Here is a 24827-nt window from a genome sequence, read left to right as displayed (position 1 = left end):
GGGGGTACCAATGTTAAGGTCGGGTACGTTGCCCTCTCCCAGCCTCCCCCCTCCGGTCAGAGCCTCAAGTGCGCCCATCCCCCAGTCGGTGCGCACCCACCCCATTCCTAATGGAGGTGTATGCCCATCCCCTCCCCCCACCCGCCCGACACCCACCCGATGAAGGTGATTCCTCTGTGTCCACTTAGGTGTCCATCGGTTCGTACCCATTTGCTGGTGAGCGCGAGCACGTGGTGCTCGTGTGTCCATTCTTGGGCTACCTGGCTTACTGGAACGGGTTCCAGCTCTGGCCAGGAGAACCACGAGAGGTGCCCTCTCACCGCTGCTCCTCCTAGCTGAATAGCACTCCGTGGTGTCCACGCGCCACATTTCATTTACGCACTCGTGGGTCGATGGGCACTCGGGTCGCTTCCAGGTCTTTGCGATTGTGACTTGTGCCCTGACTCTAACCCTAACCCTTACCCAGCCCGTCTCCTCCTCGGCCCCTGCCTGACTGACTCCTTCCCGCCCGGCCTGTCACCTGTCACCGTCCTCTGCCCCTGCCTGACACGCTCCTCCCCGCCCGGGCCGTCACCGTCCTCGGCCCCTGCCTGACGGGGCTCCTCCGTCGCCTGGGCCTTCCAAGGGCTTGGTGTGGACGCTGGTTCCAGGACGCCCTCCCAGGAACCCGGTAGCAGGGCGGCCGCAGCGTCTCGCGCCACCCAACCGTCCGCCGGCCGGCGGCCGGCGCTAAGTGGCCTGCGGGGGACGTGCCCCCACTGTGGGGCGGGCGCCCAGCCTGGTGTCTTCTCTGAGGCCCCGTGGCTGCTTTTCCCCCCCGCAAGGGGAGAGCCGCGGAGGTGGGGACCGCCTCCTCGTGGGGACGTACACCCAGCTCTCCACGTCGGATTCCGGGGCTCTCTGTCCTGCCAGAAGGCCCAGCTGGCCTGCGGGTCCTTAGAGTGGCAAAAACATCCGAAAACTGAGATTGAGGGTCCGGTGGTTGTCTGCACTTTTGTGCTGGGCACCCCAGGGAGGCCCGGGGGCTGGCTGGACAACGCGGTCTGCTGGGCGGGGGGGGGGGGTTTGGAGGAGCAACTGATGCCCTTTGCACTTTGGGTAGCAAGTGTCTGAGGTGTCTCTGAGCCCTGCGCCATGTCGGGGGGTGGGGTGGGGGGGTGGGAGGTCGGGGGGGGGGGGGTGGAGGAGCAGGAGGAGGAGGAGGAGGAGGTGGGAAGGGCCGTGGCCTGCAGTCGTGTTCCCGGGGTGGCTTCTTCCACAGGCTGCTTGGCCTGGGCTCCCTGCACCTGGGCCTTTGGAGGACTGGCCCTGTGCTTGCCAATGCTTCCCCTGCAGGGACCCAGAGCTGGGAGGTTGCATCTCTCAGCCCTGGGTCGGGCAGAGCCCCAGCGGGCCATGCCCACAACCTCTCTCAGCACGGGTCCCCCAGAAGGCTCCTTTGGGACCAGGATTCTCTTGCGGGTGACTCTTTAAGGTCTGGCCCCTGGATGGAGGGGCACCAGGAGTAGAGGAGCAGGAAGGGGAAGGGGGTGGCCATGCGAGGGGACACTTTCAGGCCAAGTCCCAGCTTCAGCCTGATCCTCCTGGGAACCCCGGGGTGTACGTCACACCTCCTGGTTGTCCCGCTCTGAGACAAGGGCTCTGAGACAAGGAGCCGGGCTTCGCATTCCCCCAGCAGCCAGTCGTGGGCTGAGGACACCTGGGGCGTTGGGAACTCCCTGGCTTCTCCTTGGCTTAACATCTGGAGCTGCTTGTGAATCGTGCCGCCACACACACCCGAGTGCAGGTGTCTTCTGCACAGACTGCGGGCCTCGCTCTTCTGAATGCCGCTAGCTCGCCACCCACCCACGGGTGAACCTGGTCAGGGTACTTTCTCTCGGGGGCAGACTCTGATCCTGGCGGGCTACCGGTGTCTCTGTTTGCTCGTTTCTTTCTTCCATTTCGGGAAAGGCTTCCTTACTGGGTGTGGAAATCTCCTATGCCTTTCCTCGCCTATTCTGTCAGCTTTAAAATTCTCTTTCAGTTGCCACCCTCACAGATGGATTAGGAAACTCTTTCCGGTGCACTCATTAGTGAAATGACCTCAATGAAGCTGGAATCCAATATCTAATCGCCGATTTTTAGCGAGTCCACACGCCAGGGTGGTCGGGGTCCAATGCAGCCCCGGCCAGGCCCAGGCCCCTTGGACTGGGCCACAGGAGGACACAGAGGAGGGTCCCGGCCCCCACGGTCGCGTTGCCGGCAGTTCTCCAAGGGCTTGGGCGTTTTCCAGAGGTAGGAGATGGAGGGGACTGATTTCTTCAGCGCCCCACAAACCACGCCACCCCACCCATGGGACACATCCCTAGAGAGAGAGAGAGACGCCCCATACACTCGCTCCCCTCCCCCATGCGCTGTGCCCCAGCCCGGGCCCGGGGGAATAGGCGGCAGCCCACCCACAGGGTGGGGGGCGCAGCTGAAAGGGGTTGTCGGGGAGGGCGGCCCCTGCCTGGGGTCAAAGGGCGGGCGACCCGCGCGTGCGCAATCGGCGGCGGCGGCGGCGGCCACGAGCTGGGGGTGGGCCAGGCGAGGAGAGGAAGGGGGCTGGAAGGTCTCCACCTTGGCGAGTCCAGCCGTGGAGGCGCATCTTGTGTGAGTGTGAGTGAGTGAGTGTGAGTGTGAGTGTGAGTGTGTGTGTGTGTGTGTGTGTGTGTGTAGAGAGAGACAGCCCCCCACCCCGGCCCGCCGCTCCCTGCCCGCCCCGCCCCGCCCCGCCCCGCCTGTCACCCCCGTCCCTCGGAGCCCGCCGGACCCGGCCGGTGAACTCAACAGGCCCGGCCCGGTGCGGGTCAGCGCCGGCGCGGGGCCTGGGGCGGGGGGAGGAGGCGGCGGGGAAGCGCAGAGAGGCTCGGCTTCTTGAGCGGGGCAGGGGCGCCCTCCGCCGTCTAGGGCCACACCACCCTGAACGCGCCCGATCTCGTCTGGTCTCGGAAGTTAAGCAGGGTCGGGCCTGGTTAGTACTTGGATGGGAGACCGCCTGGGAATACCGGGTGCCGTAGGCTTCTTCTTTTTTTTTTTTTTGTTTTGCCTCTTGTTCTGTCCCCTTTCTGGGAGCGAGTCGGCGGCCCGGGGTGGGGGTCACCCCCACCCTCAGCGCCCGCCGCGGTGCCTGGCGCCCCAGCCCGCACCGTGGGGCCTCCTCTTGTCCCAAGCCGCGACACCGCCGTCACGCGGCAGCATGCGTGGCTTCTGGACTGTCAGGTCTCAGACCAAAGGTCTGCTCTGTGGGAACCGACACGCTGGAGGAAACCTTGAGAGTCTGAGAGGGGAGGGAGTTCCAGAAGAAGGCCAGGATGTCATTTTGAGGGAGTATGTGACCAGAACTCGTCCCGTTGCTTTTGGGGTTCTATGGGCTACACGTAGGAATCTTTGGTGGTGGCACCTGATGTTGGGGGATCCGGAGTCACACCCAGACCTGCTCCACAGGCCTCCTTTTACTTTTCTCTTCGGATTCATTATGTTTAAAAAGTGTCTCTTATCTCTATGATTGCATTTTCTTTTCTCTCTCTTTTCAAGCAGATGATGGGAGTCCAAGTATTAAGGTGACATGTGTTGCCCGTGCCCCCCTCCCCCCTGTGTTCTTATTCATTTACCTCTGATGTTGTTCCAGCGTATTGTGGGGGTACCAATGTTAAGGTCGGGTACGTTGCCCTCTCCCAGCCTCCCCCCTCCGGTCAGAGCCTCAAGTGCGCCCATCCCCCAGTCGGTGCGCACCCACCCCATTCCTAATGGAGGTGTATGCCCATCCCCTCCCCCCACCCGCCCGACACCCACCCGATGAAGGTGATTCCTCTGTGTCCACTTAGGTGTCCATCGGTTCGTACCCATTTGCTGGTGAGCGCGAGCACGTGGTGCTCGTGTGTCCATTCTTGGGCTACCTGGCTTACTGGAACGGGTTCCAGCTCTGGCCAGGAGAACCACGAGAGGTGCCCTCTCACCGCTGCTCCTCCTAGCTGAATAGCACTCCGTGGTGTCCACGCGCCACATTTCATTTACGCACTCGTGGGTCGATGGGCACTCGGGTCGCTTCCAGGTCTTTGCGATTGTGACTTGTGCCCTGACTCTAACCCTAACCCTTACCCAGCCCGTCTCCTCCTCGGCCCCTGCCTGACTGACTCCTTCCCGCCCGGCCTGTCACCTGTCACCGTCCTCTGCCCCTGCCTGACACGCTCCTCCCCGCCCGGGCCGTCACCGTCCTCGGCCCCTGCCTGACGGGGCTCCTCCGTCGCCTGGGCCTTCCAAGGGCTTGGTGTGGACGCTGGTTCCAGGACGCCCTCCCAGGAACCCGGTAGCAGGGCGGCCGCAGCGTCTCGCGCCACCCAACCGTCCGCCGGCCGGCGGCCGGCGCTAAGTGGCCTGTGGGGGACGTGCCCCCACTGTGGGGCGGGCGCCCAGCCTGGTGTCTTCTCTGAGGCCCCGTGGCTGCTTTTCCCCCCCGCAAGGGGAGAGCCGCGGAGGTGGGGACCGCCTCCTCGTGGGGACGTACACCCAGCTCTCCACGTCGGATTCCGGGGCTCTCTGTCCTGCCAGAAGGCCCAGCTGGCCTGCGGGTCCTTAGAGTGGCAAAAACATCCGAAAACTGAGATTGAGGGTCCGGTGGTTGTCTGCACTTTTGTGCTGGGCACCCCAGGGAGGCCCGGGGGCTGGCTGGACAACGCGGTCTGCTGGGCAGGGGGGGGGGTTTGGAGGAGCAACTGATGCCCTTTGCACTTTGGGTAGCAAGTGTCTGAGGTGTCTCTGAGCCCTGCGCCATGTCGGGGGGTGGGGTGGGGGGGTGGGAGGTCGGGGGGGGGTGGAGGAGCAGGAGGAGGAGGAGGAGGAGGTGGGAAGGGCCGTGGCCTGCAGTCGTGTTCCCGGGGTGGCTTCTTCCACAGGCTGCTTGGCCTGGGCTCCCTGCACCTGGGCCTTTGGAGGACTGGCCCTGTGCTTGCCAATGCTTCCCCTGCAGGGACCCAGAGCTGGGAGGTTGCATCTCTCAGCCCTGGGTCGGGCAGAGCCCCAGCGGGCCATGCCCACAACCTCTCTCAGCACGGGTCCCCCAGAAGGCTCCTTTGGGACCAGGATTCTCTTGCGGGTGACTCTTTAAGGTCTGGCCCCTGGATGGAGGGGCACCAGGAGTAGAGGAGCAGGAAGGGGAAGGGGGTGGCCATGCGAGGGGACACTTTCAGGCCAAGTCCCAGCTTCAGCCTGATCCTCCTGGGAACCCCGGGGTGTACGTCACACCTCCTGGTTGTCCCGCTCTGAGACAAGGGCTCTGAGACAAGGAGCCGGGCTTCGCATTCCCCCAGCAGCCAGTCGTGGGCTGAGGACACCTGGGGCGTTGGGAACTCCCTGGCTTCTCCTTGGCTTAACATCTGGAGCTGCTTGTGAATCGTGCCGCCACACACACCCGAGTGCAGGTGTCTTCTGCACAGACTGCGGGCCTCGCTCTTCTGAATGCCGCTAGCTCGCCACCCACCCACGGGTGAACCTGGTCAGGGTACTTTCTCTCGGGGGCAGACTCTGATCCTGGCGGGCTACCGGTGTCTCTGTTTGCTCGTTTCTTTCTTCCATTTCGGGAAAGGCTTCCTTACTGGGTGTGGAAATCTCCTATGCCTTTCCTCGCCTATTCTGTCAGCTTTAAAATTCTCTTTCAGTTGCCACCCTCACAGATGGATTAGGAAACTCTTTCCGGTGCACTCATTAGTGAAATGACCTCAATGAAGCTGGAATCCAATATCTAATCGCCGATTTTTAGCGAGTCCACACGCCAGGGTGGTCGGGGTCCAATGCAGCCCCGGCCAGGCCCAGGCCCCTTGGACTGGGCCACAGGAGGACACAGAGGAGGGTCCCGGCCCCCACGGTCGCGTTGCCGGCAGTTCTCCAAGGGCTTGGGCGTTTTCCAGAGGTAGGAGATGGAGGGGACTGATTTCTTCAGCGCCCCACAAACCACGCCACCCCACCCATGGGACACATCCCTAGAGAGAGAGAGAGACGCCCCATACACTCGCTCCCCTCCCCCATGCGCTGTGCCCCAGCCCGGGCCCGGGGGAATAGGCGGCAGCCCACCCACAGGGTGGGGGGCGCAGCTGAAAGGGGTTGTCGGGGAGGGCGGCCCCTGCCTGGGGTCAAAGGGCGGGCGACCCGCGCGTGCGCAATCGGCGGCGGCGGCGGCGGCGGCCACGAGCTGGGGGTGGGCCAGGCGAGGAGAGGAAGGGGGCTGGAAGGTCTCCACCTTGGCGAGTCCAGCCGTGGAGGCGCATCTTGTGTGAGTGTGAGTGAGTGAGTGTGAGTGTGAGTGTGTGTGTGTGTGTGTGTGTGTGTGTGTAGAGAGAGACAGCCCCCCACCCCGGCCCGCCGCTCCCTGCCCGCCCCGCCCCGCCCCGCCCCGCCTGTCACCCCCGTCCCTCGGAGCCCGCCGGACCCGGCCGGTGAACTCAACAGGCCCGGCCCGGTGCGGGTCAGCGCCGGCGCGGGGCCTGGGGCGGGGGGAGGAGGCGGCGGGGAAGCGCAGAGAGGCTCGGCTTCTTGAGCGGGGCAGGGGCGCCCTCCGCCGTCTAGGGCCACACCACCCTGAACGCGCCCGATCTCGTCTGGTCTCGGAAGCTAAGCAGGGTCGGGCCTGGTTAGTACTTGGATGGGAGACCGCCTGGGAATACCGGGTGCCGTAGGCTTCTTCTTTTTTTTTTTTTTGTTTTGCCTCTTGTTCTGTCCCCTTTCTGGGAGCGAGTCGGCGGCCCGGGGTGGGGGTCACCCCCACCCTCAGCGCCCGCCGCGGTGCCTGGCGCCCCAGCCCGCACCGTGGGGCCTCCTCTTGTCCCAAGCCGCGACACCGCCGTCACGCGGCAGCATGCGTGGCTTCTGGACTGTCAGGTCTCAGACCAAAGGTCTGCTCTGTGGGAACCGACACGCTGGAGGAAACCTTGAGAGTCTGAGAGGGGAGGGAGTTCCAGAAGAAGGCCAGGATGTCATTTTGAGGGAGTATGTGACCAGAACTCGTCCCGTTGCTTTTGGGGTTCTATGGGCTACACGTAGGAATCTTTGGTGGTGGCACCTGATGTTGGGGGATCCGGAGTCACACCCAGACCTGCTCCACAGGCCTCCTTTTACTTTTCTCTTCGGATTCATTATGTTTAAAAAGTGTCTCTTATCTCTATGATTGCATTTTCTTTTCTCTCTCTTTTCAAGCAGATGATGGGAGTCCAAGTATTAAGGTGACATGTGTTGCCCGTGCCCCCCTCCCCCCTGTGTTCTTATTCATTTACCTCTGATGTTGTTCCAGCGTATTGTGGGGGTACCAATGTTAAGGTCGGGTACGTTGCCCTCTCCCAGCCTCCCCCCTCCGGTCAGAGCCTCAAGTGCGCCCATCCCCCAGTCGGTGCGCACCCACCCCATTCCTAATGGAGGTGTATGCCCATCCCCTCCCCCCACCCGCCCGACACCCACCCGATGAAGGTGATTCCTCTGTGTCCACTTAGGTGTCCATCGGTTCGTACCCATTTGCTGGTGAGCGCGAGCACGTGGTGCTCGTGTGTCCATTCTTGGGCTACCTGGCTTACTGGAACGGGTTCCAGCTCTGGCCAGGAGAACCACGAGAGGTGCCCTCTCACCGCTGCTCCTCCTAGCTGAATAGCACTCCGTGGTGTCCACGCGCCACATTTCATTTACGCACTCGTGGGTCGATGGGCACTCGGGTCGCTTCCAGGTCTTTGCGATTGTGACTTGTGCCCTGACTCTAACCCTAACCCTTACCCAGCCCGTCTCCTCCTCGGCCCCTGCCTGACTGACTCCTTCCCGCCCGGCCTGTCACCTGTCACCGTCCTCTGCCCCTGCCTGACACGCTCCTCCCCGCCCGGGCCGTCACCGTCCTCGGCCCCTGCCTGACGGGGCTCCTCCGTCGCCTGGGCCTTCCAAGGGCTTGGTGTGGACGCTGGTTCCAGGACGCCCTCCCAGGAACCCGGTAGCAGGGCGGCCGCAGCGTCTCGCGCCACCCAACCGTCCGCCGGCCGGCGGCCGGCGCTAAGTGGCCTGCGGGGGACGTGCCCCCACTGTGGGGCGGGCGCCCAGCCTGGTGTCTTCTCTGAGGCCCCGTGGCTGCTTTTCCCCCCCGCAAGGGGAGAGCCGCGGAGGTGGGGACCGCCTCCTCGTGGGGACGTACACCCAGCTCTCCACGTCGGATTCCGGGGCTCTCTGTCCTGCCAGAAGGCCCAGCTGGCCTGCGGGTCCTTAGAGTGGCAAAAACATCCGAAAACTGAGATTGAGGGTCCGGTGGTTGTCTGCACTTTTGTGCTGGGCACCCCAGGGAGGCCCGGGGGCTGGCTGGACAACGCGGTCTGCTGGGCAGGGGGGGGGGTTTGGAGGAGCAACTGATGCCCTTTGCACTTTGGGTAGCAAGTGTCTGAGGTGTCTCTGAGCCCTGCGCCATGTCGGGGGGTGGGGTGGGGGGGTGGGAGGTCGGGGGGGGGGTGGAGGAGCAGGAGGAGGAGGAGGAGGAGGTGGGAAGGGCCGTGGCCTGCAGTCGTGTTCCCGGGGTGGCTTCTTCCACAGGCTGCTTGGCCTGGGCTCCCTGCACCTGGGCCTTTGGAGGACTGGCCCTGTGCTTGCCAATGCTTCCCCTGCAGGGACCCAGAGCTGGGAGGTTGCATCTCTCAGCCCTGGGTCGGGCAGAGCCCCAGCGGGCCATGCCCACAACCTCTCTCAGCACGGGTCCCCCAGAAGGCTCCTTTGGGACCAGGATTCTCTTGCGGGTGACTCTTTAAGGTCTGGCCCCTGGATGGAGGGGCACCAGGAGTAGAGGAGCAGGAAGGGGAAGGGGGTGGCCATGCGAGGGGACACTTTCAGGCCAAGTCCCAGCTTCAGCCTGATCCTCCTGGGAACCCCGGGGTGTACGTCACACCTCCTGGTTGTCCCGCTCTGAGACAAGGGCTCTGAGACAAGGAGCCGGGCTTCGCATTCCCCCAGCAGCCAGTCGTGGGCTGAGGACACCTGGGGCGTTGGGAACTCCCTGGCTTCTCCTTGGCTTAACATCTGGAGCTGCTTGTGAATCGTGCCGCCACACACACCCGAGTGCAGGTGTCTTCTGCACAGACTGCGGGCCTCGCTCTTCTGAATGCCGCTAGCTCGCCACCCACCCACGGGTGAACCTGGTCAGGGTACTTTCTCTCGGGGGCAGACTCTGATCCTGGCGGGCTACCGGTGTCTCTGTTTGCTCGTTTCTTTCTTCCATTTCGGGAAAGGCTTCCTTACTGGGTGTGGAAATCTCCTATGCCTTTCCTCGCCTATTCTGTCAGCTTTAAAATTCTCTTTCAGTTGCCACCCTCACAGATGGATTAGGAAACTCTTTCCGGTGCACTCATTAGTGAAATGACCTCAATGAAGCTGGAATCCAATATCTAATCGCCGATTTTTAGCGAGTCCACACGCCAGGGTGGTCGGGGTCCAATGCAGCCCCGGCCAGGCCCAGGCCCCTTGGACTGGGCCACAGGAGGACACAGAGGAGGGTCCCGGCCCCCACGGTCGCGTTGCCGGCAGTTCTCCAAGGGCTTGGGCGTTTTCCAGAGGTAGGAGATGGAGGGGACTGATTTCTTCAGCGCCCCACAAACCACGCCACCCCACCCATGGGACACATCCCTAGAGAGAGAGAGAGACGCCCCATACACTCGCTCCCCTCCCCCATGCGCTGTGCCCCAGCCCGGGCCCGGGGGAATAGGCGGCAGCCCACCCACAGGGTGGGGGGCGCAGCTGAAAGGGGTTGTCGGGGAGGGCGGCCCCTGCCTGGGGTCAAAGGGCGGGCGACCCGCGCGTGCGCAATCGGCGGCGGCGGCGGCGGCGGCCACGAGCTGGGGGTGGGCCAGGCGAGGAGAGGAAGGGGGCTGGAAGGTCTCCACCTTGGCGAGTCCAGCCGTGGAGGCGCATCTTGTGTGAGTGTGAGTGAGTGAGTGTGAGTGTGAGTGTGTGTGTGTGTGGGTGTGTGTGTGTGTAGAGAGAGACAGCCCCCCACCCCGGCCCGCCGCTCCCTGCCCGCCCCGCCCCGCCCCGCCCCGCCTGTCACCCCCGTCCCTCGGAGCCCGCCGGACCCGGCCGGTGAACTCAACAGGCCCGGCCCGGTGCGGGTCAGCGCCGGCGCGGGGCCTGGGGCGGGGGGAGGAGGCGGCGGGGAAGCGCAGAGAGGCTCGGCTTCTTGAGCGGGGCAGGGGCGCCCTCCGCCGTCTAGGGCCACACCACCCTGAACGCGCCCGATCTCGTCTGGTCTCGGAAGCTAAGCAGGGTCGGGCCTGGTTAGTACTTGGATGGGAGACCGCCTGGGAATACCGGGTGCCGTAGGCTTCTTCTTTTTTTTTTTTTTGTTTTGCCTCTTGTTCTGTCCCCTTTCTGGGAGCGAGTCGGCGGCCCGGGGTGGGGGTCACCCCCACCCTCAGCGCCCGCCGCGGTGCCTGGCGCCCCAGCCCGCACCGTGGGGCCTCCTCTTGTCCCAAGCCGCGACACCGCCGTCACGCGGCAGCATGCGTGGCTTCTGGACTGTCAGGTCTCAGACCAAAGGTCTGCTCTGTGGGAACCGACACGCTGGAGGAAACCTTGAGAGTCTGAGAGGGGAGGGAGTTCCAGAAGAAGGCCAGGATGTCATTTTGAGGGAGTATGTGACCAGAACTCGTCCCGTTGCTTTTGGGGTTCTATGGGCTACACGTAGGAATCTTTGGTGGTGGCACCTGATGTTGGGGGATCCGGAGTCACACCCAGACCTGCTCCACAGGCCTCCTTTTACTTTTCTCTTCGGATTCATTATGTTTAAAAAGTGTCTCTTATCTCTATGATTGCATTTTCTTTTCTCTCTCTTTTCAAGCAGATGATGGGAGTCCAAGTATTAAGGTGACATGTGTTGCCCGTGCCCCCCTCCCCCCTGTGTTCTTATTCATTTACCTCTGATGTTGTTCCAGCGTATTGTGGGGGTACCAATGTTAAGGTCGGGTACGTTGCCCTCTCCCAGCCTCCCCCCTCCGGTCAGAGCCTCAAGTGCGCCCATCCCCCAGTCGGTGCGCACCCACCCCATTCCTAATGGAGGTGTATGCCCATCCCCTCCCCCCACCCGCCCGACACCCACCCGATGAAGGTGATTCCTCTGTGTCCACTTAGGTGTCCATCGGTTCGTACCCATTTGCTGGTGAGCGCGAGCACGTGGTGCTCGTGTGTCCATTCTTGGGCTACCTGGCTTACTGGAACGGGTTCCAGCTCTGGCCAGGAGAACCACGAGAGGTGCCCTCTCACCGCTGCTCCTCCTAGCTGAATAGCACTCCGTGGTGTCCACGCGCCACATTTCATTTACGCACTCGTGGGTCGATGGGCACTCGGGTCGCTTCCAGGTCTTTGCGATTGTGACTTGTGCCCTGACTCTAACCCTAACCCTTACCCAGCCCGTCTCCTCCTCGGCCCCTGCCTGACTGACTCCTTCCCGCCCGGCCTGTCACCTGTCACCGTCCTCTGCCCCTGCCTGACACGCTCCTCCCCGCCCGGGCCGTCACCGTCCTCGGCCCCTGCCTGACGGGGCTCCTCCGTCGCCTGGGCCTTCCAAGGGCTTGGTGTGGACGCTGGTTCCAGGACGCCCTCCCAGGAACCCGGTAGCAGGGCGGCCGCAGCGTCTCGCGCCACCCAACCGTCCGCCGGCCGGCGGCCGGCGCTAAGTGGCCTGCGGGGGACGTGCCCCCACTGTGGGGCGGGCGCCCAGCCTGGTGTCTTCTCTGAGGCCCCGTGGCTGCTTTTCCCCCCCGCAAGGGGAGAGCCGCGGAGGTGGGGACCGCCTCCTCGTGGGGACGTACACCCAGCTCTCCACGTCGGATTCCGGGGCTCTCTGTCCTGCCAGAAGGCCCAGCTGGCCTGCGGGTCCTTAGAGTGGCAAAAACATCCGAAAACTGAGATTGAGGGTCCGGTGGTTGTCTGCACTTTTGTGCTGGGCACCCCAGGGAGGCCCGGGGGCTGGCTGGACAACGCGGTCTGCTGGGCAGGGGGGGGGGTTTGGAGGAGCAACTGATGCCCTTTGCACTTTGGGTAGCAAGTGTCTGAGGTGTCTCTGAGCCCTGCGCCATGTCGGGGGGTGGGGTGGGGGGGTGGGAGGTCGGGGGGGGGGTGGAGGAGCAGGAGGAGGAGGAGGAGGAGGTGGGAAGGGCCGTGGCCTGCAGTCGTGTTCCCGGGGTGGCTTCTTCCACAGGCTGCTTGGCCTGGGCTCCCTGCACCTGGGCCTTTGGAGGACTGGCCCTGTGCTTGCCAATGCTTCCCCTGCAGGGACCCAGAGCTGGGAGGTTGCATCTCTCAGCCCTGGGTCGGGCAGAGCCCCAGCGGGCCATGCCCACAACCTCTCTCAGCACGGGTCCCCCAGAAGGCTCCTTTGGGACCAGGATTCTCTTGCGGGTGACTCTTTAAGGTCTGGCCCCTGGATGGAGGGGCACCAGGAGTAGAGGAGCAGGAAGGGGAAGGGGGTGGCCATGCGAGGGGACACTTTCAGGCCAAGTCCCAGCTTCAGCCTGATCCTCCTGGGAACCCCGGGGTGTACGTCACACCTCCTGGTTGTCCCGCTCTGAGACAAGGGCTCTGAGACAAGGAGCCGGGCTTCGCATTCCCCCAGCAGCCAGTCGTGGGCTGAGGACACCTGGGGCGTTGGGAACTCCCTGGCTTCTCCTTGGCTTAACATCTGGAGCTGCTTGTGAATCGTGCCGCCACACACACCCGAGTGCAGGTGTCTTCTGCACAGACTGCGGGCCTCGCTCTTCTGAATGCCGCTAGCTCGCCACCCACCCACGGGTGAACCTGGTCAGGGTACTTTCTCTCGGGGGCAGACTCTGATCCTGGCGGGCTACCGGTGTCTCTGTTTGCTCGTTTCTTTCTTCCATTTCGGGAAAGGCTTCCTTACTGGGTGTGGAAATCTCCTATGCCTTTCCTCGCCTATTCTGTCAGCTTTAAAATTCTCTTTCAGTTGCCACCCTCACAGATGGATTAGGAAACTCTTTCCGGTGCACTCATTAGTGAAATGACCTCAATGAAGCTGGAATCCAATATCTAATCGCCGATTTTTAGCGAGTCCACACGCCAGGGTGGTCGGGGTCCAATGCAGCCCCGGCCAGGCCCAGGCCCCTTGGACTGGGCCACAGGAGGACACAGAGGAGGGTCCCGGCCCCCACGGTCGCGTTGCCGGCAGTTCTCCAAGGGCTTGGGCGTTTTCCAGAGGTAGGAGATGGAGGGGACTGATTTCTTCAGCGCCCCACAAACCACGCCACCCCACCCATGGGACACATCCCTAGAGAGAGAGAGAGACGCCCCATACACTCGCTCCCCTCCCCCATGCGCTGTGCCCCAGCCCGGGCCCGGGGGAATAGGCGGCAGCCCACCCACAGGGTGGGGGGCGCAGCTGAAAGGGGTTGTCGGGGAGGGCGGCCCCTGCCTGGGGTCAAAGGGCGGGCGACCCGCGCGTGCGCAATCGGCGGCGGCGGCGGCGGCGGCCACGAGCTGGGGGTGGGCCAGGCGAGGAGAGGAAGGGGGCTGGAAGGTCTCCACCTTGGCGAGTCCAGCCGTGGAGGCGCATCTTGTGTGAGTGTGAGTGAGTGAGTGTGAGTGTGAGTGTGTGTGTGTGTGGGTGTGTGTGTGTGTAGAGAGAGACAGCCCCCCACCCCGGCCCGCCGCTCCCTGCCCGCCCCGCCCCGCCCCGCCCCGCCTGTCACCCCCGTCCCTCGGAGCCCGCCGGACCCGGCCGGTGAACTCAACAGGCCCGGCCCGGTGCGGGTCAGCGCCGGCGCGGGGCCTGGGGCGGGGGGAGGAGGCGGCGGGGAAGCGCAGAGAGGCTCGGCTTCTTGAGCGGGGCAGGGGCGCCCTCCGCCGTCTAGGGCCACACCACCCTGAACGCGCCCGATCTCGTCTGGTCTCGGAAGCTAAGCAGGGTCGGGCCTGGTTAGTACTTGGATGGGAGACCGCCTGGGAATACCGGGTGCCGTAGGCTTCTTCTTTTTTTTTTTTTTGTTTTGCCTCTTGTTCTGTCCCCTTTCTGGGAGCGAGTCGGCGGCCCGGGGTGGGGGTCACCCCCACCCTCAGCGCCCGCCGCGGTGCCTGGCGCCCCAGCCCGCACCGTGGGGCCTCCTCTTGTCCCAAGCCGCGACACCGCCGTCACGCGGCAGCATGCGTGGCTTCTGGACTGTCAGGTCTCAGACCAAAGGTCTGCTCTGTGGGAACCGACACGCTGGAGGAAACCTTGAGAGTCTGAGAGGGGAGGGAGTTCCAGAAGAAGGCCAGGATGTCATTTTGAGGGAGTATGTGACCAGAACTCGTCCCGTTGCTTTTGGGGTTCTATGGGCTACACGTAGGAATCTTTGGTGGTGGCACCTGATGTTGGGGGATCCGGAGTCACACCCAGACCTGCTCCACAGGCCTCCTTTTACTTTTCTCTTCGGATTCATTATGTTTAAAAAGTGTCTCTTATCTCTATGATTGCATTTTCTTTTCTCTCTCTTTTCAAGCAGATGATGGGAGTCCAAGTATTAAGGTGACATGTGTTGCCCGTGCCCCCCTCCCCCCTGTGTTCTTATTCATTTACCTCTGATGTTGTTCCAGCGTATTGTGGGGGTACCAATGTTAAGGTCGGGTACGTTGCCCTCTCCCAGCCTCCCCCCTCCGGTCAGAGCCTCAAGTGCGCCCATCCCCCAGTCGGTGCGCACCCACCCCATTCCTAATGGAGGTGTATGCCCATCCCCTCCCCCCACCCGCCCGACACCCACCCGATGAAGGTGATTCCTCTGTGTCCACTTAGGTGTCCATCGGTTCGTACCCATTTGCTGGTGAGCGCGAGCACGTGGTGCTCGTGTGTCCATTCTTGGGCTACCTGGCTTACTGGAACGGGTTCCAGCTCTGGCCAGGAGAACCACGAGAGGTGCCCTCTCACCGCTGCTCCTCCTAGCTGAATAGCACTCCGTGGTGTCCACGCGCCACATTTCATTTACGCACTCGTGGGTCGATGGGCACTCGGGTCGCTTCCAGGTCTTTGCGATTGTGACTTGTGCCCTGACTCTAACCCTAACCCTTACCCAGCCCGTCTCCTCCTCGGCCCCTGCCTGACTGACTCCTTCCCGCCCGGCCTGTCACCTGTCACCGTCCTCTGCCCCTGCCTGACACGCTCCTCCCCGCCCGGGCCGTCACCGTCCTCGGCCCCTGCCTGACGGGGCTCCTCCGTCGCCTGGGCCTTCCAAGGGCTTGGTGTGGACGCTGGTTCCAGGACGCCCTCCCAGGAACCCGGTAGCAGGGCGGCCGCAGCGTCTCGCGCCACCCAACCGTCCGCCGGCCGGCGGCCGGCGCTAAGTGGCCTGCGGGGGACGTGCCCCCACTGTGGGGCGGGCGCCCAGCCTGGTGTCTTCTCTGAGGCCCCGTGGCTGCTTTTCCCCCCCGCAAGGGGAGAGCCGCGGAGGTGGGGACCGCCTCCTCGTGGGGACGTACACCCAGCTCTCCACGTCGGATTCCGGGGCTCTCTGTCCTGCCAGAAGGCCCAGCTGGCCTGCGGGTCCTTAGAGTGGCAAAAACATCCGAAAACTGAGATTGAGGGTCCGGTGGTTGTCTGCACTTTTGTGCTGGGCACCCCAGGGAGGCCCGGGGGCTGGCTGGACAACGCGGTCTGCTGGGCAGGGGGGGGGGTTTGGAGGAGCAACTGATGCCCTTTGCACTTTGGGTAGCAAGTGTCTGAGGTGTCTCTGAGCCCTGCGCCATGTCGGGGGGTGGGGTGGGGGGTGGGAGGTCGGGGGGGTGGAGGAGCAGGAGGAGGAGGAGGAGGAGGTGGGAAGGGCCGTGGCCTGCAGTCGTGTTCCCGGGGTGGCTTCTTCCACAGGCTGCTTGGGCTGGGCTCCCTGCACCTGGGCCTTTGGAGGACTGGCCCTGTGCTTGCCAATGCTTCCCCTGCAGGGACCCAGAGCTGGGAGGTTGCATCTCTCAGCCCTGGGTCGGGCAGAGCCCCAGCGGGCCATGCCCACAACCTCTCTCAGCACGGGTCCCCCAGAAGGCTCCTTTGGGACCAGGATTCTCTTGCGGGTGACTCTTTAAGGTCTGGCCCCTGGATGGAGGGGCACCAGGAGTAGAGGAGCAGGAAGGGGAAGGGGGTGGCCATGCGAGGGGACACTTTCAGGCCAAGTCCCAGCTTCAGCCTGATCCTCCTGGGAACCCCGGGGTGTACGTCACACCTCCTGGTTGTCCCGCTCTGAGACAAGGGCTCTGAGACAAGGAGCCGGGCTTCGCATTCCCCCAGCAGCCAGTCGTGGGCTGAGGACACCTGGGGCGTTGGGAACTCCCTGGCTTCTCCTTGGCTTAACATCTGGAGCTGCTTGTGAATCGTGCCGCCACACACACCCGAGTGCAGGTGTCTTCTGCACAGACTGCGGGCCTCGCTCTTCTGAATGCCGCTAGCTCGCCACCCACCCACGGGTGAACCTGGTCAGGGTACTTTCTCTCGGGGGCAGACTCTGATCCTGGCGGGCTACCGGTGTTTCTGTTTGCTCGTTTCTTTCTTCCATTTCGGGAAAGGCTTCCTTACTGGGTGTGGAAATCTCCTATGCCTTTCCTCGCCTATTCTGTCAGCTTTAAAATTCTCTTTCAGTTGCCACCCTCACAGATGGATTAGGAAACTCTTTCCGGTGCACTCATTAGTGAAATGACCTCAATGAAGCTGGAATCCAATATCTAATCGCCGATTTTTAGCGAGTCCACACGCCAGGGTGGTCGGGGTCCAATGCAGCCCCGGCCAGGCCCAGGCCCCTTGGACTGGGCCACAGGAGGACACAGAGGAGGGTCCCGGCCCCCACGGTCGCGTTGCCGGCAGTTCTCCAAGGGCTTGGGCGTTTTCCAGAGGTAGGAGATGGAGGGGACTGATTTCTTCAGCGCCCCACAAACCACGCCACCCCACCCATGGGACACATCCCTAGAGAGAGAGAGAGACGCCCCATACACTCGCTCCCCTCCCCCATGCGCTGTGCCCCAGCCCGGGCCCGGGGGAATAGGCGGCAGCCCACCCACAGGGTGGGGGGCGCAGCTGAAAGGGGTTGTCGGGGAGGGCGGCCCCTGCCTGGGGTCAAAGGGCGGGCGACCCGCGCGTGCGCAATCGGCGGCGGCGGCGGCGGCCACGAGCTGGGGGTGGGCCAGGCGAGGAGAGGAAGGGGGCTGGAAGGTCTCCACCTTGGCGAGTCCAGCCGTGGAGGCGCATCTTGTGTGAGTGTGAGTGAGTGAGTGTGAGTGTGAGTGTGAGTGTGTGTGTGTGTGTGTGTGTGTGTGTAGAGAGAGACAGCCCCCCACCCCGGCCCGCCGCTCCCTGCCCGCCCCGCCCCGCCCCGCCCCGCCTGTCACCCCCGTCCCTCGGAGCCCGCCGGACCCGGCCGGTGAACTCAACAGGCCCGGCCCGGTGCGGGTCAGCGCCGGCGCGGGGCCTGGGGCGGGGGGAGGAGGCGGCGGGGAAGCGCAGAGAGGCTCGGCTTCTTGAGCGGGGCAGGGGCGCCCTCCGCCGTCTAGGGCCACACCACCCTGAACGCGCCCGATCTCGTCTGGTCTCGGAAGCTAAGCAGGGTCGGGCCTGGTTAGTACTTGGATGGGAGACCGCCTGGGAATACCGGGTGCCGTAGGCTTCTTCTTTTTTTTTTTTTTGTTTTGCCTCTTGTTCTGTCCCCTTTCTGGGAGCGAGTCGGCGGCCCGGGGTGGGGGTCACCCCCACCCTCAGCGCCCGCCGCGGTGCCTGGCGCCCCAGCCCGCACCGTGGGGCCTCCTCTTGTCCCAAGCCGCGACACCGCCGTCACGCGGCAGCATGCGTGGCTTCTGGACTGTCAGGTCTCAGACCAAAGGTCTGCTCTGTGGGAACCGACACGCTGGAGGAAACCTTGAGAGTCTGAGAGGGGAGGGAGTTCCAGAAGAAGGCCAGGATGTCATTTTGAGGGAGTATGTGACCAGAACTCGTCCCGTTGCTTTTGGGGTTCTATGGGCTACACGTAGGAATCTTTGGTGGTGGCACCTGATGTTGGGGGATCCGGAGTCACACCCAGACCTGCTCCACAGGCCTCCTTTTACTTTTCTCTTCGGATTCATTATGTTTAAAAAGTGTCTCTTATCTCTATGATTGCATTTTCTTTTCTCTCTCTTTTCAAGCAGATGATGGGAGTCCAAGTATTAAGGTGACATGTGTTGCCCGTGCCCCCCTCCCCCCTGTGTTCTTATTCATTTACCTCTGATGTTGTTCCAGCGTATTGTGGGGGTACCAATGTTAAGGTCGGGTACGTTGCCCTCTCCCAGCCTCCCCCCTCCGGTCAGAGCCTCAAGTGCGCCCATCCCCCAGTCGGTGCGCACCCACCCCATTCCTAATGGAGGTGTATGCCCATCCCCTCCCCCCACCCGCCCGACACCCACCCGATGAAGGTGATTCCTCTGTGTCCACTTAGGTGTCCATCGGTTCGTACCCATTTGCTGGTGAGCGCGAGCACGTGGTGCTCGTGTGTCCATTCTTGGGCTACCTGGCTTACTGGAACGGGTTCCAGCTCTGGCCAGGAGAACCACGAGAGGTGCCCTCTCACCGCTGCTCCTCCTAGCTGAATAGCACTCCGTGGTGTCCACGCGCCACATTTCATTTACGCACTCGTGGGTCGATGGGCACTCGGGTCGCTTCCAGGTCTTTGCGATTGTGACTTGTGCCCTGACTCTAACCCTAACCCTTACCCAGCCCGTCTCCTCCTCGGCCCCTGCCTGACTGACTCCTTCCCGCCCGGCCTGTCACCTGTCACCGTCCTCTGCCCCTGCCTGACACGCTCCTCCCCGCCCGGGCCGTCACCGTCCTCGGCCCCTGCCTGACGGGGCTCCTCCGTCGCCTGGGCCTTCCAAGGGCTTGGTGTGGACGCTGGTTCCAGGACGCCCTCCCAGGAACCCGGTAGCAGGGCGGCCGCAGCGTCTCGCGCCACCCAACCGTCCGCCGGCCGGCGGCCGGCGCTAAGTGGCCTGCGGGGGACGTGCCCCCACTGTGGGGCGGGCGCCCAGCCTGGTGTCTTCTCTGAGGCCCCGTGGCTGCTTTTCCCCCCCGCAAGGGGAGAGCCGCGGAGGTGGGGACCGCCTCCTCGTGGGGACGTACACCCAGCTCTCCACGTCGGATTCCGGGGCTCTCTGTCCTGCCAGAAGGCCCAGCTGGCCTGCGGGTCCTTAGAGTGGCAAAAACATCCGAAAACTGAGATTGAGGGTCCGGTGGTTGTCTGCACTTTTGTGCTGGGCACCCCAGGGAGGCCCGGGGGCTGGCTGGACAACGCGGTCTGCTGGGCAGGGGGGGGGGTTTGGAGGAGCAACTGATGCCCTTTGCACTTTGGGTAGCAAGTGTCTGAGGTGTCTCTGAGCCCTGCGCCATGTCGGGGGGTGGGGTGGGGGGTGGGAGGTCGGGGGGGTGGAGGAGCAGGAGGAGGAGGAGGAGGAGGTGGGAAGGGCCGTGGCCTGCAGTCGTGTTCCCGGGGTGGCTTCTTCCACAGGCTGCTTGGCCTGGGCTCCCTGCACCTGGGCCTTTGGAGGACTGGCCCTGTGCTTGCCAATGCTTCCCCTGCAGGGACCCAGAGCTGGGAGGTTGCATCTCTCAGCCCTGGGTCGGGCAGAGCCCCAGCGGGCCATGCCCACAACCTCTCTCAGCACGGGTCCCCCAGAAGGCTCCTTTGGGACCAGGATTCTCTTGCGGGTGACTCTTTAAGGTCTGGCCCCTGGATGGAGGGGCACCAGGAGTAGAGGAGCAGGAAGGGGAAGGGGGTGGCCATGCGAGGGGACACTTTCAGGCCAAGTCCCAGCTTCAGCCTGATCCTCCTGGGAACCCCGGGGTGTACGTCACACCTCCTGGTTGTCCCGCTCTGAGACAAGGGCTCTGAGACAAGGAGCCGGGCTTCGCATTCCCCCAGCAGCCAGTCGTGGGCTGAGGACACCTGGGGCGTTGGGAACTCCCTGGCTTCTCCTTGGCTTAACATCTGGAGCTGCTTGTGAATCGTGCCGCCACACACACCCGAGTGCAGGTGTCTTCTGCACAGACTGCGGGCCTCGCTCTTCTGAATGCCGCTAGCTCGCCACCCACCCACGGGTGAACCTGGTCAGGGTACTTTCTCTCGGGGGCAGACTCTGATCCTGGCGGGCTACCGGTGTCTCTGTTTGCTCGTTTCTTTCTTCCATTTCGGGAAAGGCTTCCTTACTGGGTGTGGAAATCTCCTATGCCTTTCCTCGCCTATTCTGTCAGCTTTAAAATTCTCTTTCAGTTGCCACCCTCACAGATGGATTAGGAAACTCTTTCCGGTGCACTCATTAGTGAAATGACCTCAATGAAGCTGGAATCCAATATCTAATCGCCGATTTTTAGCGAGTCCACACGCCAGGGTGGTCGGGGTCCAATGCAGCCCCGGCCAGGCCCAGGCCCCTTGGACTGGGCCACAGGAGGACACAGAGGAGGGTCCCGGCCCCCACGGTCGCGTTGCCGGCAGTTCTCCAAGGGCTTGGGCGTTTTCCAGAGGTAGGAGATGGAGGGGACTGATTTCTTCAGCGCCCCACAAACCACGCCACCCCACCCATGGGACACATCCCTAGAGAGAGAGAGAGACGCCCCATACACTCGCTCCCCTCCCCCATGCGCTGTGCCCCAGCCCGGGCCCGGGGGAATAGGCGGCAGCCCACCCACAGGGTGGGGGGCGCAGCTGAAAGGGGTTGTCGGGGAGGGCGGCCCCTGCCTGGGGTCAAAGGGCGGGCGACCCGCGCGTGCGCAATCGGCGGCGGCGGCGGCGGCCACGAGCTGGGGGTGGGCCAGGCGAGGAGAGGAAGGGGGCTGGAAGGTCTCCACCTTGGCGAGTCCAGCCGTGGAGGCGCATCTTGTGTGAGTGTGAGTGAGTGAGTGTGAGTGTGAGTGTGAGTGTGTGTGTGTGTGTGTGTGTGTGTGTAGAGAGAGACAGCCCCCCACCCCGGCCCGCCGCTCCCTGCCCGCCCCGCCCCGCCCCGCCCCGCCTGTCACCCCCGTCCCTCGGAGCCCGCCGGACCCGGCCGGTGAACTCAACAGGCCCGGCCCGGTGCGGGTCAGCGCCGGCGCGGGGCCTGGGGCGGGGGGAGGAGGCGGCGGGGAAGCGCAGAGAGGCTCGGCTTCTTGAGCGGGGCAGGGGCGCCCTCCGCCGTCTAGGGCCACACCACCCTGAACGCGCCCGATCTCGTCTGGTCTCGGAAGCTAAGCAGGGTCGGGCCTGGTTAGTACTTGGATGGGAGACCGCCTGGGAATACCGGGTGCCGTAGGCTTCTTCTTTTTTTTTTTTTTGTTTTGCCTCTTGTTCTGTCCCCTTTCTGGGAGCGAGTCGGCGGCCCGGGGTGGGGGTCACCCCCACCCTCAGCGCCCGCCGCGGTGCCTGGCGCCCCAGCCCGCACCGTGGGGCCTCCTCTTGTCCCAAGCCGCGACACCGCCGTCACGCGGCAGCATGCGTGGCTTCTGGACTGTCAGGTCTCAGACCAAAGGTCTGCTCTGTGGGAACCGACACGCTGGAGGAAACCTTGAGAGTCTGAGAGGGGAGGGAGTTCCAGAAGAAGGCCAGGATGTCATTTTGAGGGAGTATGTGACCAGAACTCGTCCCGTTGCTTTTGGGGTTCTATGGGCTACACGTAGGAATCTTTGGTGGTGGCACCTGATGTTGGGGGATCCGGAGTCACACCCAGACCTGCTCCACAGGCCTCCTTTTACTTTTCTCTTCGGATTCATTATGTTTAAAAAGTGTCTCTTATCTCTATGATTGCATTTTCTTTTCTCTCTCTTTTCAAGCAGATGATGGGAGTCCAAGTATTAAGGTGACATGTGTTGCCCGTGCCCCCCTCCCCCCTGTGTTCTTATTCATTTACCTCTGATGTTGTTCCAGCGTATTGTGGGGGTACCAATGTTAAGGTCGGGTACGTTGCCCTCTCCCAGCCTCCCCCCTCCGGTCAGAGCCTCAAGTGCGCCCATCCCCCAGTCGGTGCGCACCCACCCCGTTCCTAATGGAGGTGTATGCCCATCCCCTCCCCCCACCCGCCCGACACCCACCCGATGAAGGTGATTCCTCTGTGTCCACTTAGGTGTCCATCGGTTCGTACCCATTTGCTGGTGAGCGCGAGCACGTGGTGCTCGTGTGTCCATTCTTGGGCTACCTGGCTTACTGGAACGGGTTCCAGCTCTGGCCAGGAGAACCACGAGAGGTGCCCTCTCACCGCTGCTCCTCCTAGCTGAATAGCACTCCGTGGTGTCCACGCGCCACATTTCATTTACGCACTCGTGGGTCGATGGGCACTCGGGTCGCTTCCAGGTCTTTGCGATTGTGACTTGTGCCCTGACTCTAACCCTAACCCTTACCCAGCCCGTCTCCTCCTCGGCCCCTGCCTGACTGACTCCTTCCCGCCCGGCCTGTCACCTGTCACCGTCCTCTGCCCCTGCCTGACACGCTCCTCCCCGCCCGGGCCGTCACCGTCCTCGGCCCCTGCCTGACGGGGCTCCTCCGTCGCCTGGGCCTTCCAAGGGCTTGGTGTGGACGCTGGTTCCAGGACGCCCTCCCAGGAACCCGGTAGCAGGGCGGCCGCAGCGTCTCGCGCCACCCAACCGTCCGCCGGCCGGCGGCCGGCGCTAAGTGGCCTGTGGGGGACGTGCCCCCACTGTGGGGCGGGCGCCCAGCCTGGTGTCTTCTCTGAGGCCCCGTGGCTGCTTTTCCCCCCCGCAAGGGGAGAGCCGCGGAGGTGGGGACCGCCTCCTCGTGGGGACGTACACCCAGCTCTCCACGTCGGATTCCGGGGCTCTCTGTCCTGCCAGAAGGCCCAGCTGGCCTGCGGGTCCTTAGAGTGGCAAAAACATCCGAAAACTGAGATTGAGGGTCCGGTGGTTGTCTGCACTTTTGTGCTGGGCACCCCAGGGAGGCCCGGGGGCTGGCTGGACAACGCGGTCTGCTGGGCAGGGGGGGGGGTTTGGAGGAGCAACTGATGCCCTTTGCACTTTGGGTAGCAAGTGTCTGAGGTGTCTCTGAGCCCTGCGCCATGTCGGGGGGTGGGGTGGGGGGGTGGGAGGTCGGGGGGGGGTGGAGGAGCAGGAGGAGGAGGAGGAGGAGGTGGGAAGGGCCGTGGCCTGCAGTCGTGTTCCCGGGGTGGCTTCTTCCACAGGCTGCTTGGCCTGGGCTCCCTGCACCTGGGCCTTTGGAGGACTGGCCCTGTGCTTGCCAATGCTTCCCCTGCAGGGACCCAGAGCTGGGAGGTTGCATCTCTCAGCCCTGGGTCGGGCAGAGCCCCAGCGGGCCATGCCCACAACCTCTCTCAGCACGGGTCCCCCAGAAGGCTCCTTTGGGACCAGGATTCTCTTGCGGGTGACTCTTTAAGGTCTGGCCCCTGGATGGAGGGGCACCAGGAGTAGAGGAGCAGGAAGGGGAAGGGGGTGGCCATGCGAGGGGACACTTTCAGGCCAAGTCCCAGCTTCAGCCTGATCCTCCTGGGAACCCCGGGGTGTACGTCACACCTCCTGGTTGTCCCGCTCTGAGACAAGGGCTCTGAGACAAGGAGCCGGGCTTCGCATTCCCCCAGCAGCCAGTCGTGGGCTGAGGACACCTGGGGCGTTGGGAACTCCCTGGCTTCTCCTTGGCTTAACATCTGGAGCTGCTTGTGAATCGTGCCGCCACACACACCCGAGTGCAGGTGTCTTCTGCACAGACTGCGGGCCTCGCTCTTCTGAATGCCGCTAGCTCGCCACCCACCCACGGGTGAACCTGGTCAGGGTACTTTCTCTCGGGGGCAGACTCTGATCCTGGCGGGCTACCGGTGTCTCTGTTTGCTCGTTTCTTTCTTCCATTTCGGGAAAGGCTTCCTTACTGGGTGTGGAAATCTCCTATGCCTTTCCTCGCCTATTCTGTCAGCTTTAAAATTCTCTTTCAGTTGCCACCCTCACAGATGGATTAGGAAACTCTTTCCGGTGCACTCATTAGTGAAATGACCTCAATGAAGCTGGAATCCAATATCTAATCGCCGATTTTTAGCGAGTCCACACGCCAGGGTGGTCGGGGTCCAATGCAGCCCCGGCCAGGCCCAGGCCCCTTGGACTGGGCCACAGGAGGACACAGAGGAGGGTCCCGGCCCCCACGGTCGCGTTGCCGGCAGTTCTCCAAGGGCTTGGGCGTTTTCCAGAGGTAGGAGATGGAGGGGACTGATTTCTTCAGCGCCCCACAAACCACGCCACCCCACCCATGGGACACATCCCTAGAGAGAGAGAGAGACGCCCCATACACTCGCTCCCCTCCCCCATGCGCTGTGCCCCAGCCCGGGCCCGGGGGAATAGGCGGCAGCCCACCCACAGGGTGGGGGGCGCAGCTGAAAGGGGTTGTCGGGGAGGGCGGCCCCTGCCTGGGGTCAAAGGGCGGGCGACCCGCGCGTGCGCAATCGGCGGCGGCGGCGGCGGCCACGAGCTGGGGGTGGGCCAGGCGAGGAGAGGAAGGGGGCTGGAAGGTCTCCACCTTGGCGAGTCCAGCCGTGGAGGCGCATCTTGTGTGAGTGTGAGTGAGTGAGTGTGAGTGTGAGTGTGAGTGTGTGTGTGTGTGTGTGTGTGTGTGTAGAGAGAGACAGCCCCCCACCCCGGCCCGCCGCTCCCTGCCCGCCCCGCCCCGCCCCGCCCCGCCTGTCACCCCCGTCCCTCGGAGCCCGCCGGACCCGGCCGGTGAACTCAACAGGCCCGGCCCGGTGCGGGTCAGCGCCGGCGCGGGGCCTGGGGCGGGGGGAGGAGGCGGCGGGGAAGCGCAGAGAGGCTCGGCTTCTTGAGCGGGGCAGGGGCGCCCTCCGCC

General features: G+C 63.8%; 6 non-coding genes across 6 annotated transcripts; all 6 read left to right on the top strand.

The window, feature by feature from the left end:
* Window positions 1-2922: 2922 nt before the first annotated feature.
* On the top strand, window positions 2923-3041 carry LOC142865074 (5S ribosomal RNA). Its single transcript, XR_012915375.1, has one exon. It is a non-coding gene; the product is annotated as a 5S ribosomal RNA (ribosomal RNA).
* Window positions 3042-6573: 3532 nt separating this feature from the next.
* Window positions 6574-6692, top strand: LOC142865266 (5S ribosomal RNA). Its single transcript, XR_012915569.1, has one exon. It is a non-coding gene; the product is annotated as a 5S ribosomal RNA (ribosomal RNA).
* Window positions 6693-10225: 3533 nt separating this feature from the next.
* On the top strand, window positions 10226-10344 carry LOC142865264 (5S ribosomal RNA). The gene has a single exon (XR_012915566.1). It is a non-coding gene; the product is annotated as a 5S ribosomal RNA (ribosomal RNA).
* A 3533-nt stretch (window positions 10345-13877) lies between these two features.
* LOC142865263 (5S ribosomal RNA) lies at window positions 13878-13996 on the top strand. Its single transcript, XR_012915565.1, has one exon. It is a non-coding gene; the product is annotated as a 5S ribosomal RNA (ribosomal RNA).
* A 3530-nt stretch (window positions 13997-17526) lies between these two features.
* LOC142865262 (5S ribosomal RNA) lies at window positions 17527-17645 on the top strand. The gene has a single exon (XR_012915564.1). It is a non-coding gene; the product is annotated as a 5S ribosomal RNA (ribosomal RNA).
* Window positions 17646-21175: 3530 nt separating this feature from the next.
* LOC142865261 (5S ribosomal RNA) lies at window positions 21176-21294 on the top strand. The gene has a single exon (XR_012915563.1). It is a non-coding gene; the product is annotated as a 5S ribosomal RNA (ribosomal RNA).
* The last annotated feature ends 3533 nt before the right edge of the window (window positions 21295-24827 follow it).

This window comes from Microcebus murinus, chromosome 28 (genome assembly GCF_040939455.1).
Source record: "Microcebus murinus isolate Inina chromosome 28, M.murinus_Inina_mat1.0, whole genome shotgun sequence".
Classification (NCBI taxonomy): Eukaryota; Metazoa; Chordata; class Mammalia; order Primates; family Cheirogaleidae; genus Microcebus; species Microcebus murinus.
The sequence above is the reverse complement of the archived record's forward strand: the minus strand, read 5'-3'. Positions and strand labels throughout refer to the sequence as shown.